Raw genomic sequence first — 12161 nt, 5'->3', positions numbered from 1 at the left:
TAGAAACAAAACGGAACACAGAGGAAGCATGTCTGCTGTTTCAGGAAGAAAAACCTCGTTTCCCAGAAACCATTTCCTCCAGGTCCCAACAAGGGTCTTAATGATGCGCACCCTCCTGGACAAAAGCAGACCAACAAATGTGGCGGGAGTGTGGGAGACCACAACCTCACAAGGAGACCAGTAATGGCTGGGAAGTGCAAGTGGGCAACTGGACAGTATGGCATACACAGCGACAGGCAGGACCCTTGAGAGAGCCCCGGTGCAACGCCGACATGTGGCCAAGCAGCTGAGGAGTGGCTCCTTACAAGCCCGCCAGGTCTCCCACCCGCCTTTAAGCACTGGCTGCTGGAAAGGAACTGGGCGCTGCTCGGGAGATGCACACCCCAGGTGCCCCCAAGAGACCACTGCATGCTAGATCCAGCAGCAGCGAACTTTTCACAGGGAGGGAGGCAAGGCTTGTACTCCGATCCTTGGGAACTGGGACCATGAAGAGGAAGTCAGGGTGCAGACAGCAAACAGGTGGGAATCCGTGGGGGCCCACACCGCAGAGGCTGGGGACAGGAGTCAGGGACAGAAGGAAAGCATTCAGGGGCTGGGATGAAGACTGCACCCTTGGGGACACTTTCCCTGCTGGACGAGTTTACCCCATCCTAGGGAGAAAGCATTAGGGAGTCGTCATAACCACATCATCTTGGGCAGCCAGGTAATCGCCCCCTCTAGAACCTGTGTCCTACTAGAAGATCTGTGAGTGCCTCCTGATTTACAGGTGGACAGATACAATCACATATGCACGCGTGTGATGCACCCACGTTCTATTTGCTCATTGAGATATTAGCTGTCCAAGTCTAGAATCACCATGTTCACTAAGCTACCACACACAAAAATGCCTAACTGATATTCCTGGTGGCATCAAAATAGGACTGTGTATGGTCTAGAACAGAGGTTGGCAAATTTTTTTTTCAGCCAAGGGGCAGACAGTAACTACTGTAGTCTTTATGGTCCTGTTGCAATTACTCAAATCTGCATTTGTGCTGTACTTTTCACTTACAGACTTCGAATTTTATGTACAACTTTCTACCAGTCTGAAAGGTTTTTCCAGCATGCAGTTCCAGTTCGAAGCCTGTTGAAATCCTACGTGGATACAAAAAGTTTACCAGGATCGCAGAGCTGGAAGCTGTGAATGACATGTATATGGAAGTCAATCCGGGCAAAAATGGACATTGAAATTGAGGAAACCAAAAGCTACTGGGTAGTGGGGCCAGAACAGCCCTAAACCTCAAGTCCAAATGGAGGCCTAACTCTAATGTTAAAGTTAGACGCTAAGAGATAGGGTATATACTGGTCTTTGGATAATTTCATGAGGATTAACTGGTGCCACCCAGCAGCCCGAAGCCCTCAGAAAGCCCTCTTGTATCAGCACTGCCCGATGGTTCTGTAGGGTCTATGGTGTGCAGACCCTGGCAGTCAGGGCCAGATGCCAAGGTGGGGGCAGGTGCTTGCTGCAGGCAGAGACCCCAGGCAGCATCTGAAAGCATGTAAACGTTACCATGGCATTCCTGCTGACCTGGGGGCTATGGTCATTAGCAGCTGACAGGCCAAACAGTTGGAAGTTTTAACTAGAAAAGACCACTCATTTGGGGGCCTCACCTACTCTTAGGAGTAGTCTTTACATAGATTCAGAATAAAGTGATGCTCTGATCTCACACTGCAGACCAGTCCTGCCAGCAATGGTAACTTCTGATATATGCATGTCAGGAAGAAATTACGTATGTGTGTATGTGTGTATATGTGTGCATTTTTCCAGTTTCTGCCAATGAATCGTTTGCTCTAGGAAAGAAGATCTTTAAGCCGTCAAAGGCACTAAGAACAGATAACTGTAAAATTTTTCTGAAGTGGTTTCTATCTCACAGTTGGAATAAGATGCCTCTTTGGGAGCTACTTTTACACTTTAACGTGAATAAATTGCACATATATAGGAACTGTATATATAATGCTTTCTCCCCATGTCACAAGACCTTTCCTACTAGTCAGTCCTACGAGTTAAAATTCGATACAAGTCTAGCTATGATTGTCTAATTCTGTTTATACTTCTTCCCCAATATTGCCATTTTTTTCCTAATTGACTTATTTCTGCATTCTATTTTGTTGGCTGTGTTTTACAAAGCATTGAATTAGTTTGTCTCTGATTACCACTTGGGCTCCATCCCAAAGAATGCTGTTGGATTCTTTGTAATTCCATGAATCATTGGACTCAACATTCAAAAACTGTCTACAGGCTATTTTTCCCCCTTGCAATATAGTTTTTTTAAAGCCTTCACATGCCTTTATGTTATCTGTCTTATGAATTTCAACTTCTAAGCTCATCATATCAAAAACAGGATGGTCTAATTGTACACATTGTTACTTGGATTGTCGGTGCCAAATTAATATTTAAAAATCTAATCTGGAGTAGAAGGCAATCAAATATAATCTCTCTTGAGTAATACACATAGCTTCAGATCTATCAATCAATTGATCGATCGATCGATCATCTATCTATCCTTGTGGAAAGGAAATGGAACTAACAAAAATCAGGCACCTATTACGTGCCAGTCTGCCCATCCACTCTACCTACCTCCACTTACTTACCATGCCTAACTGCATACCCACCTAATTTTATCCTCACAACAGCCTTGTGAAGGAATGGTCCTCATGCTTATTTTGTTGATGAGAAAACTAAGACTAAAGCAAGGATATATATAACTTGCCCAGGTTGCACAGGTATTAAATGGAAAATATGCAGCAGGACAAACAACACAGGATCTGGGGCCAGTATGACCTGCATTTGAATCACAACTCTACCGCTATCCAGTATGGGATTCTAGACATGTTGCTCATCTAATCTTAGATTTCCTTTTTATGAAATAGACAAGGTCTACTGTCTTCAAACTCAATTTTCAAATACTAGTGATAGAGCCTTAGAATTCCGCGCAACTGTAAGGCCATAAGATGGTGACTTCAAATAAAATGCCTCCAGCTGAGTGGGGCTACCAGGTATGCTGACTGAGAATGGAAGTGTTCTTTAGGCCCTGACGTGAGGGTCTGACACTGTGAACTCAACCTAGGGCTGAAGTTGAAGTCAGTTATGTGCTGACCAAGGCACTTACGACTCACGCAAATACCATGAGAAGGGCTGTCCTAAACATGGATGGTGTGTGTGTGTGTGTGTTTGGCAGAATGGGGATGATCACATCATGAGAAATAGCTGATGAGCTCAGATGAATATCAGCATGTAAATCCCAGCCTAAGCAGTTGCTTCTCTCTCTGGTCTTCCGAGAAGTCAACGAATGAACAGAGAGCTTTAGGGCTTTCCCTACATAGAAGCAGCAAGATGGTTCCCATGCAGATTTGGAGCCTCCTGACCCAACTCAAATCTTTCAACATTCGATACTTAACTGGAACTTTGTAAAGTCCTGATTTTTACAAATCTTATATAGATGGGCAGTCTCCTGTGATTTCAGTTCTATGAACTGAAGTTAGTAGAACTTAATCACAAAAGGATTAGTTAGTGGCAACTATTCTGGATGTTTGGGATGGCGGAGAGAAAGGTCTTCAAATTTCAATCACAAGGGATTTCAGAGAATTAGTTAATTTTCTTGAAATGTCTTCCAAATGAGAACCAAATTAATCAAAGCATTTTGCATTTAGCTTTGGTACAGGGTTTCACAACTGAGGACAAACAGTTGCTGATTTTGAAGTGATTTCCAATTTTATAAAATTTGCAAGGAATGCTAATGTTCCATTTGGTAAAATCCTGTGTTCCTTGGTGATTTTTCTTTCTGTAAGTGTATTTTCCCATGTATTTCCAACTAGTTTTATCAAAGCCTGCTAAGATGGCTGAGATTTCTGCCAGTTTGCTGCAAACCAAAGCAAATTGTGCCCTACAGCTTCTGATGGTCCCGCTCCTTCGGAATGGCCACGTGTGCTGCTGGCCGCCCTCCACACAGACCGTCCATTTCCATCACACGTCTAAGCGTTCAGGCTTTTTTGTCCCCATGCCCCCTAGGAACACAGCAAAGCAGTTACCTTTATATTGTTTCGAAATCTCTAAGAAGTGCTCATGAGTGAGCAGGCAGGTAATGAAGTAAGAATCTAAGCCTTAGTTCCTTTTGAAGGAAAAAGTCATTTCAACAACAGGAACATTTACAGTATCAGGCCACGCTGAGAAGGGCCTCTGTCCTGAGCCCCACACTATGGAGAGCCCTGCCCTGGTTTTCCTGTGGCTGTGGCCCTCCCTCCAGGATAAGGACATCACTGGGACAAGTGGATGTGTCTTCTTGGAGCTTCTGTGTCCCTCCCACCCTGCAGGCCACACTCTTGCTATCTAAACTGTCAGAACTCCCTGAGTCCTCTTCCAGGCCTGTGCAGATTTCTTCTCCAAGTCCACCCTTCAGAAGAAAGAAGGGAAAGCCAACGAGGAGCAGTGGTTTGCCAAGGGTGGACAAAACCTGAACACTGGGTTGAGGTGTTCAGGACTATTCACAGCATAGGACGGGGAGTGATAAATAAGACAAGTGGTCTGGGGCCGGGGGCTGGGCAAGGGGCTGGCTATGTCTATGTCATTATTTTCTGGCATGGGTCTAGGAGGAGCCTGAGAATTTTACGTTTAAACCCAGCCTTCTAAGTTGTGATCAAGACATATTTATCAACCTAGATGGATGGAATAGATTTTACTCATAGCTTGACTCATCACTTTTGAAACGTTTAGACATGGGGTACCATAGGCCCTGCAAATGTTAGGGTTCAGCCTGGCAGCATCTCCTTTACGCAGATAAAACCACGGGTTAAAAAGAAAGAACCTTGGTGCACCTAACTTAAGACAGGCTTCATTCGAGGCCACGTTCATTGTCTAAGCGGAAATCTTGGCATTGGTTTATTATGTGAGAGGCGCACTTCTTGATCTTAATTATACCGTCTCGCTTTTCCAGAAATTATTAACTGGACCGACAGTGGGGGTGGGGGTATAGGAACATGTTCTCTTTAGACCAAGTAGTGCGAATCAGGTTTGAAGTGTTTGTAGTATCAAAACACCCGACCCACATACTCACAGAGAATCTCTCCCATTTATGAAAGTGTATTTATTTTATACAGCGATGGTGAAAAGCAGAAAACAGCTCCTGGGAATTGAGGAACTTGTGGTCTCCAACAAGAGCTACTTCTTTATGGAAGGACCAGTAACCACCAGTCCCCCTGTTTGTGAGCAAAACTACCAGAAATAGAATGGCAAGGCTAGACCTGGGCAGGGCACGGGATGACAGTGTGGTGAAGAGGCCAGCAGAGGGAGCTGTCATGCTTAATCTCTGCCACAGAATCTTGTAGCTCCGCTCTGCGGGTGGGGATACCAGACTCCCTCCTAAGCAAAGAGCCCAGGGGTGGACTTTGCTGAAGAGAACAGTGTGCTGAGATTTCTTTCCCGATGTGTCCAGTGACCATTTTAGTTCTTGAAGTATGTTAAGAATTTTTCAACTATTTTATACTCTTTTCCCACTGCCAAACTCTTTAGGAAAACTAATCTCAAGTTGAAAGCACCTATGAATGCCCAACTTCATAGAGGTCTCTGAAATGTGGACAGACACATCCTGGGGAGAAGGAGCACTTCTGGGTCTATGAGTTTTATTTTCCTGATAAAAGAATCCAGCATGTCGATCATGAAATCCAATGAAAGGGCCTACAAATTGGTAGTCTTTCCATCATTCTTTTCTACTTCCTTTCTGGAATGAGTATTTTTTGAGCACCTATAGGACGATTGTGTTTACACCACAGTTATAAGCAAAAGTCCAGTCCCTGAAGAACAAAAGAGAAGAGGTTCTAGCACAGAGTTAGCAGGAAGGAAACCAAGGAGAGCTTGCTAATGAGCAGGGATCCCAGAGTTGGAAAGGGTTGTGGCCCTGGGCACTGAGTCCATAGGTGCTTTTCTCTAACACAAAAAGAGAAAGGAACAGAAAGACAAACCAGGGAAGAGGAAGAAAAGTGGCAGAGTTTCTACAAAGCCAGTTCTTAGGAACTTGGAGGATGAAGGTATAGAAGAAGGGCCTCCCATGTCTCTCCTCCAGGAGGTCACTTTTAGAATTTATTTTCAAGTTGTCAGAATTGTGCTCATATAGAGGGCAGATCTACAGCTAAAAGCAAACTACAAATTCCAAAATAATGATTTTGACTTAGGTCTGGTGTGTGGGTGGGTACAGAGGAGCTAAAGGGTGTAATTTGTTGTTGGTGTTGTTTCCCCGCACATTTAGCTTTCCAATTGCAATTCGCTTAGACTAATATTCCAGTTAGTTTGCATATTCTAGACGTCTAGGAACAAAAAGTGGGAAGGGAAAGGGTGGTAGGACAATCAAGAAGCATCATGTAACGCTGAGGAAAGAGACCCTGGAACAAAATAATGAAAGCTTACATGCTAGGCATCTGGTGTGTGTGTGTGTGTGATTGTGAGTGTGCGTGTGTTTGGGGGAGCTGAACAGTACGGACGGAAATAAATTCGTCCCTATTTGAATCTGTCTACAAACAATTTATACGGTGAAAAATTAAAGCGTGGACTGAACCCATTTGGCGCCTTGGAACAACACAGTCCTACTTTCTACTGCTTCCTAATTCTGGCTTTGGGGAAATTTTCAACCTGTTTTTCTCATGGGTGAAATGGGGACACTAACACATCTTTTGAAAGGTTTTAGTGAATATTAAATAAGAATGCAAAACACCTAGCATCGTGATTATCACAAGGCAATCCCTCAATGTTAATTAATTTGAAAAATATTAGGAAATATTAATAAGCTTTATTATAACAATAAACGGTATAATTTTCAAGAAGTATTCATTACATTTTCTAAGCCATTGCTGTTCCAAGATGGCTTTTTTCTGCAGATGATTTTAACTTGAGATACGATTCATTCGTTTTAAAATATCCTATAACAAATCTATTCTTCCACGGGTCCATTCTCAGGTATTCCCTAGTTGCACTAGAGTAGTACTCACTGAAATCTATTTTTCATTAGTTTGATTTTACCTTAAGAATCCAGGCTTATTTACCATGATTATACTTCTACCAAATGGAACTTTTTCACTCAACTTTTATCCTAAAAGCTTGCCTTTTGAATTATTATTGCTCTGGTCCAATTTTTAGGTTTTGAAGATCTTTTTTTTTTCTTCCCCGTTTACTTTGAGGACATCAACTTTGATAAATTCAAGACATTTTTCTTTTGATGGTATATTCTTAAGGGTTCTTCCATTTTTTCCCACCAAAAATGTGACTAAAATATCATATTTTTTATATTGACATTCATATTTGAACAACTGAAGTATCTTTCGGTTCCTATTTTTTATTTCAAAAAAATTGGTTATATAGATGGCTTAGATGTAGTATTAAATAAGTACAATTAAATTATGGCAGAGAATTTAAATATATTTAATAAGTTAAACACAAAAATATTTATCGCAGAAAATCATTTTATGCAGCAATCAAAATTTATAGACTCAGTGAATATATTAATGGACTATGTATATTTTAAGGAAATAAACATCCAAAGAGATTCCAAATTGAATTCATAAAACTCAAATAACAGGATAGTTTCCTGCTCAATTTTTCTTGTCAGAGCTGCACAGAAAGCCCTGATTTTTAAAAATTTTTACTTAACAGGTGTGCAAACAGATGCAACTTGTTTATTTTATTCCTACTCTTAAAATTTCCCCACTCCCAGAGAGTCTCTGGGTGTATTTATAATATTAAAGTTCAAAAAATTGCATAATTTTAGCAGCAAATAAATTCTGTTTCCTTTTTATCATCCAGGCAAAAAATATAATCACGAAACTCTGGAATTGCATGTGCTTTAAATAACTTACTAGTCAGCATTACTGTGGCAGCAGACTGACATTTAGAAGAAAACGTGTCGGGGTGGGATGCTGTTTCTGTTTCTTTTGGGGGCGCTGTTACATGGTGGTCTTCATGCCAACAACTGATACTGTAGTGTAACAGGGAATGCAAAAATAGTAGTTTTGTACACTTGCATACTGTGTTTATATGTAAAACAGGGACTGGTCTCTCCTGCCTGCTCAAATAATATAAATTTTACAATGGTAAAATTAAAATTTGTTTGTTGACTTCTCATTAATGAAGATACATTCACTGTCCCTAAGTCACTTTAAAAGGAAAACCTTTCCCCTTGCTTTCTGCATCTGGTTGGCTGTCTGCCACCTCTCCCAAATAAAGCGCCCATAAGGCAAAACCAAGGTCTGGCCAAGTCTGTGTCTGACTTCCCAACAGTTCTGCTCCCAGCCCCCCATCCTGCAGTAGGTGATAAGCATGGTGGATTAACAGTAAGAACTTTGGGGCCAGCCTGCTTGGGTTTGGAGCCTGATTTCATAACTTTAGTGGTTGTGTGACCTCAGCAAGCTACTTGATGACTCTGTGTCTCATGTCATCATCTGTAAGATATATATTATTTTACACGGGGATAATAGTATTCATTCATAGGGTTGTTATGAATTATTAAGTCAATATACATAAAGCACTTAGAACAGTGCCCGGTACTTGAGTAGTATGTGAGTGTAGGCTTCCCTTGAAGTTTTTGGCTTTCTTTCCTCATCCATTTCTATCTCCTGTCTACTGAATCTGATGGTGCGTATTTGGTCTCTCTGGTGCTTGACCCTCAGATTTTCTATGGAAACTTCCCCTTAGCCATGGTCCCTTCCATTGTAGGCAGGACCTGTGTGCATGTCTCCGTGCCCCCCTTACCCCCAAATTCTCACAATTCATATAATTAACTCCTTTTGCCCTTTCAATCTCATTTCAAACATCCCTGCTGGGGGGAACCTCCCCTGACCCGCCCAGGCTAGCTTAAGGCATCGTGCTTTGAGTATTCCTATTTCTCAGATTTTGTAGCTACATAGCTTTGTGAATATTTAGTACACATGAATCCCCTACTAAAATGCAAGCTTCCTGAATGCAGGTCAAGATCCATTCGGTTCATCACTATAACCTAATTACTACAGCATTTGGTCTACAGTAGGTGTGTAAGAAATATCAGTCATAAAACAAATAAATTAATTTCAGAGATAAGTCTGAGACTCAACATCAGTGAACATGATTTGCCCAAGATTATACCACTATAAATGACAGAACTATCAGGAGAATTGAATTCTCCTGACTCGAAGTCCTCTATTATTTCCAGGGCATTAAATCTTTACTTATACATATCATACAAAGAACCACGTGATTAGTATAGTGCAGGTTCTAGAATGAAAAGTAAAAGTACAGATCAGAGAGAATGTGGGTGTATCTAAGGTAGTTTGGAGGAATTGGGGCCCCCTGAGAAGCTGATGTTTAAGACGTGAAGTAGGAGTTAGAATGAGCAAGGGGAGCTGGGCAGAAAGTTCCTGCTAGAAACAAACATTTACACAGTGGTCCAATGACAAGCAGAGTTTGGTGAATAAGAACAGAGAAAAGACCACTGTGATTGCAGCAAATGGAATAGGAAGACGGAGGCTGAGGTTAATCTGAGGGGCAGGGCCAGATCGAGCATTACCTCATGTACCAAGGAAAGAATTTTGTTCCTTCACTAACAGGAGAGAATACCACGGATGGGTTTTTAAGTAGAGATAACATAACCAACTCTGCACTTTCATAAGATGATACTGACTGCACTCTGGGAGGTTTGGGAAAGAGCAGACTTAGTAATTGGGGGGGACATCGGGGTCAAGACAGAAAGACATGTAAAAGATGATGCTCAGGTATCCAGCACAACCAACAAGGAGAATTGTGGTACCGTTTACTGAGAAAGACCCATTAGCAGACAGATCAAGAGTTTGATTTCATACTTAATGAATATAACAAACTCTCAATAAAGAGTGAGAACTATTATTGTGTTTGTTTGCTACTGTTACTGATGATTGAAAACCAGTTGCTCCAACTGAGGGTAATGGTGACTTTTACAGATTTCAATGGATTTGGGCCTGAGCTGTCGCTCCCACCATGTACACGGGCACTTCTGGACTTGGTGTTTGGAAGGGGGGGATCACCTAAGGGGTGAAGGCAACTGAGCCTCAACATGCAAAAGCCTTTTTTACCTCCAATCTGATTTCTAGGGTAGGTGTAGGATAACACGGGAGCGACACATGAGAAAACAGCCTTCTGTTTTCTTGAATTTCCTTTTTCTCTTCCCAAGAATCAAGAAATTTTAGACACGATAATATGACCACCACCTCCAGGTCTACAATGGCCAACAGATATATGAGGCCATCAACGTTGTTGATGGGGAGAACAAACCTATAAAATTAGCCTTGATTGGCATGGGCTGAATAATGGATGAGTAGAGACAGCTCAAAGGATTGCCCTATAAATTGGGTAAGGAGAGAGTAAGCAAAGAAATCAAGAGGCATGCTTAGATCTTTAATCTTACAGAAGGTATTTTATACCTATTTTCTGATCTAGATTTTATTCCTATCATATCTTTACCTCTGTGGGAATGTGTCCTACTCATATACATTGTCTACATAAAGTAAAAAAAAAAAAAAAAAATACTGGGGCACCTGGGTGGCTCAGTCGTTGAGTGTCTGCCTTCAGCTCGGGTTGTGATCCCAGGGTCCTGGGATCAGGCCCCGCGTCAGGCTCCCTGCTCTGCGGGAGGCCTGCTTCTCCCTCTCCCACTCCCCCTGCTTGTGTTCCCTCTCTCACTGTGTCTCTCTCTGTCAAATAAATAAAATCTTTAAAAAAAAAATACAAAACAAAAGAATGCCTATGGGCATGGTTAATCGGCAGTATTGACTATATGAGACCATCTTAACCCTGGCGAACCAGCACTGTCCACACCAGCATACGAGGGCCTTGCTGAGCCCTCACGCTGTGTGACCGGCTCCTGCTCTCTGCCTTTGTTCCCTCAAGATGCAAGGGAAGCCATGACCACACATCAGGATTAGCCACATGGTGTTCATTAGAATCCCTGTTACCATTATGCTGACCATCTTGTTAAAGAAGTCCCAGAATATACGAGGTGAGCTTGGCAAATGGGTTAAATATACCGAAAGGCATGTCTGTTTCAGAAGTTGGGAGTCCTGACTTGAGAAATTTTGCAGTACTTAATCTACATGCCAACTGGGCATTTTGCAGCCAGGCATTTGTAAGACAAGTACTGCAAGAGGCACTAAAGGAAGGTCAAATCTAAGAAAAGTCCAGATTGTTTCGGTCCTGCCTATTGTCTAAAAGCTACAGCAATCCTTGCTTCATCTTGCACATGTAATATATGTATATATAACTGACATGATTTAGGCGCAATCACTATTAAGGAACGTCACACACACACAAACAGATCAGCACACAGCGAGGGATTTTAAAGAAGAGGGAACGAGGAATCTTTTGCCCAACCTACTGAAGAAGTTTGACATGGATTTTCTTTATATTAGAATACTCATAAAGCTCCTTGAGGTATTTTAATATTTTTAATTTATACCTTTATTATCATATTTATTAAACTAGGAAAAGCATCTAATATTTACTTCGACTTTTTACATTTAAATAAGCACATACCCACAGCTTCAAAATGAACCTGTCTTCTTTACTGCTTTGGGTAATTTGTAATATTGCCTGATTTGGTATAATCTAGCAAGATCATGAAGGACCCCCAATTCAGGACAACAGAATGAGCTGGAGAGGATTCACTTGAGCATCTGCATCTATCCCTCATCATATTAACCACTCCTTGTGTAAATTTACTTCAGAGTGTTAGCTTTCTGACATGCGTTGAAAACAAGACAGTTTTATTTTCTATCTAAAAACTGTGACGAGAATGTTTTCTTCTTCATATCTTCAGCAATGAGAAGCCTGATTTGAAAATCAGAGTCTGAGTATTTGAAACAGGTCCCTACCAGCCACCAGAGCTACGTAAACATTTCATCTGTGTCCTTAGCTTTCTACATCAACCTCAGATATTCATCTGTAAAACAGGATAGAGTTGTACCTGTCTCAGAAAGCTCCAGTGCTTTGTGACATAGAAAGGGCTTCGAGCTGTGCCTGGCACATAGTTAAGTGCCCTCGAAACGTTACCTATCAGCACCATCATCATCGTTATTATCCTTCTGAAATAGAATCATTTCTTTTGGCCCCGGGCACTTGGACAAAGAGTCTATAAAAATAC

At 41.7% G+C, this 12161-nt stretch overlaps 1 protein-coding gene across 3 annotated transcripts in view; it reads right to left on the bottom strand.

Annotated features, from left to right (window-relative positions):
* RFX3 (regulatory factor X3) overlaps positions 1–12161 on the bottom strand; it is a 286781-nt gene that overhangs the window by 14960 nt on the left and 259660 nt on the right. The window lies entirely within an intron of this gene.

Source organism: Halichoerus grypus, chromosome 14 (assembly GCF_964656455.1).
Source record: "Halichoerus grypus chromosome 14, mHalGry1.hap1.1, whole genome shotgun sequence".
Lineage (NCBI taxonomy): Eukaryota > Metazoa > Chordata > Mammalia > Carnivora > Phocidae > Halichoerus > Halichoerus grypus.
This window is presented reverse-complemented; position numbering and strand designations above follow the sequence as displayed.